We start from the raw sequence: 3,651 nt of genomic DNA on the forward strand, positions 1-3,651 counted from the left end.
TGATCCAGGCAGCTCTGGGTTTGCAAAAGCTTGACCTACAAAGGACAGCCTGACTTCCTCCTTTGGCCTTGCCGCTAATGCAGAACACATAAATACAGACAGTAGAAGAGGAGGTTTCTATGACCTGCAATGATAGTTAAAAAGTAGAGGTTCCTGGGTGAGTCGGGAAGCTACCCACCATTTATAGCTTTGTGTTTCTAAGAAAGTGCCTATATACCCTGTTGTACACAGCTACCCTGAAGACCAACGGGGATGGGTAGCTCACTAACGTTTATTGAGCTCATTCTTTGTATCAAGCGCGATTCTAAGCACATTCTGTGAGTTCTCTCCTTTAATCCTGTCAATAATCCTCAGAGGTAGGTACTATTTCCATTTTTCAGATGAGGAAACAGGCACAGAGAGGTGAAGCCATTTGCCCAAGGTCACACAGTGAGTGAAGGGTGGTGGGAGCCAGGACGTCCACCCAAGAATATCTCAGTCTGAAGCTCAGGTTCCTGAAAACTACCCTTTCTGAGATTTAATTCATTAGTGTGATCAAACCTTAGTGCTGGAAGGTCTAGGGACAGTCTCTAAATTCTTCACTCTTATGGCCCTATGCTTAGCACAAAGCCTAATGCATGGTGGGCTTCAAATAAATATTTATTGAATGAATAAATGAATTAACATGACTCACTGATCTGAATATTACTCACTGATTCAGCCCATCACCCTTGCACACTTTTTTCTCCATTAAAAAAAAATTAGGTATAACTTCAATACAGTGAAAGTCACACTTTTACGGACATTTTTGCAAGTTTTGACAAACATATATAGTCAATTGTATAACTATCACCACAAACAAGATATAGAATGGTTCCATCATCCCCCCAAATTTCCCTGTGCTTCTTAGTAGTAAATCCTACACACACACACACACACACACACACACACGCACACCCCAACCTCACTCCTAGCCCCTGGCAACAACTGGTCTGTTTTTTGTTCCTACAGTTTTGCTTTTGTAAGGATGTCACGTAAAGGAAGTCGTGCAGTCTGTAGTCTCTTGTGGTTGAGTGTATCAGTTGCTCATTCCTTTTGATTCCTGAGTAGTATTCCATTGTATGAATGTTCCTCAATTTTTTTTATACAATCTACAGCTGAGGGACATTTGGGTTGTTTCCAGATTTCAGCTATTCCCAATGAAACTGCCATAAAAATTCCTGTACAGGGTTTTGTGTGAACGTAACTTCTCGTTTCTCTAGGGTCAATACCTGGGAGAGGGGTTGCAAGGTCATATGGCAAATGTATAGTTACTGCCATAAGAAGCTGCTAGATTGTTTTCCTAAATGGCTGTACTATTTTGTATTTTCATCAGCAATGTACAAGAGTTCTAGTTGTTCTAAATACTCATTAACACTCAAAACTGTCAAATTTTTATTCAATTTAATTAATTAATTAATTAATTATTTTTGGCTGCGTCGAGTCTTCGTTGCTACGCGAGGGCTTTTCTCTAGTTGCGGTGAGCGGGGGCTACTCTTCGTTGCGGTGCACGGGCTTCTCATTGTAGTGGCTTCTCTTGTTGCAGAGCACAGGCTCTATGCGTGTGGGCTTCAGTAGTTGTGGCACGCGGGCTCAGTAGTTGTGGCTCACGGGCTTAGTTGCTCTGCGGCATGTGGGATCTTCCCAGACCAGGGCTCGAACCCATGTCCCCTGCATTGGCAGGCGGATTCTTAACCACTGCGCCACCGGGGAAGCCCTAAATTGTCAAATTTTTAAAACATTAGCCATTCTAATAGGTGTGTGGAAGTATCTCATTGATTTTAATTTGCATTTCCCTAATTACTAGTGATGTTGAGCATCTTTTCATGTGCTTAGTTGCCATCTGTATATCTTCTCTGGTGAAGTGCGTCTGTTCGAATCTTTTGCTCATTTTTTAAAAAATGGGTTATTTATCTTATTATTGACTTTTTAGAGTCCTTTATATATTGGGGACGCAGATCCTTTGTCCGAAATGTGCTTCGCAAGTATTTTCTCCCAGACTGTAGTTTGCCTTTTCATTCAGTCTTTTAACAAGGTCTTTGGATGAGTGTTTTGTGTTTTTTTTTAATATTTATTTATTTATTTGGCTGTGCTGGGTCTTAGCTGTGGCACGCGGGATGTTCGTTGCCACGTGCTAGATCTTTGTTGTGGCGTGTGGGATCTTTTAGTTGCGGCATGTGGGATCTAGTTCCCTGACCAGGGATCGAACCCCAGCCCCCTGCATTGGGAGCGTGGAGCCTTAACCACTGGACCACCAGGGAAGTCCCCAGATGAGTGTTCCTAATTCTGACAAAGTCCAATTTATCGATTTTCTTTTATGGACCATGCTCTTGGTATCGAATCTAAGAACTCTTTGCCTAACTCAAAGTCACAAAAAATTTCTGTTTGCTTCTAGAAGTTTCATATAATCATAGAATATGATTGCTGTATTAAATGGGATAACGTATGTAAAGCCCTTAGCTCAGGGCCTGGTGCTGAGTTAACACTCACTAAACAGAGCCTAAGATGGACATTTGTCTATGGAATGTTTATAAGGGGTGGCCTCACACCCACCACATTTCCTCCGCACGGATCTGGTGTCCTGTCATCACAGGATGCGGCATGTTCTGTCATCACCAGGACAGCAAAGGCCCCTGCAGATAGACATCCTTATCCAACAGCCTCCTGGAACCAGTGGAGACATGAGGCCCTAGGGACTACAGGTCATGCTAAGAGCCAGACCTGGAAGGCAGTTGTTCTCACTGCAGCAAGCACTCCTCCATCCAGGCTCGGTTTCCATGAAAGCTGGAGCTCTAGGCCAAGCAGTGATGGGGTGATGGGGATTAGGGTCTGTTTACTGAGCACCTACTGTGTGCCAGGCCCTTGGCTACCGCAGTGAACAAGTCAGACAAAATTCGCAGACTAGCAGAGGAGGACAATGAACAAATAACTACATGATTAATTAGTGGATTAAGGAAAAGGGTAGCGTGCTGGTGGGGTGGGGGTGAGGGTGCCTCGTAAAGAATCAATTGCCCTTCCTCAGTCTCTGCCTCTGAGTCAGGTACCTCGGACCCCTCCAGGCTGGGGGTTGGGGGTGCGCAGACACGGGGACTCACGTGACGTCAGCGTAAAAACAGGGTGGAAAGGTCCTCCGGGGCGGTGGGGCTGTGCTTTAGAAGGCTCTGAGAGAAGGGTTATTCATTCGTGGTTCATTCATTCGAGAAGTCCTGCGGCACCTACTGTGTCCCATGCACCCCATGAGGAGTACAAACGCGGCCCCTGTCCGCTCACTATATTGGGGGCAGACAGAGCGACAAGAAACCAGCAAAAATGTCACGAAGGTGGTTTCATCCAGGGCCGTAGGCTCGGAGGGGGTAGGGCGGCCCGGCAGACCCGCCACCCGGGGGCGGGGACAAGACCTGCATTTACTGCACCCCCCCGTCCCCCCTACTCAGCAAAGAGGTCACCAAGCCAGTGACGAGCGCGCCCTCCGCCGGCGCCGCAGCACCCGCGTCCCCACGATCGAGGGCGTGCGCGACCCCCCCGCCCGCGCCGCGCCCGCCCGCCCGCCCGGCGCCCTCGGCTTACGGCGCCCCCTCGCGGGAGCCCTCGGCCTCGCCGGTCGCGCGAGCAGGGGAGGGGGCGGTGGCGCCG

The sequence above is a fragment of the Eschrichtius robustus genome, chromosome 13 (assembly GCF_028021215.1).
Source record: "Eschrichtius robustus isolate mEscRob2 chromosome 13, mEscRob2.pri, whole genome shotgun sequence".
Lineage (NCBI taxonomy): Eukaryota > Metazoa > Chordata > Mammalia > Artiodactyla > Eschrichtiidae > Eschrichtius > Eschrichtius robustus.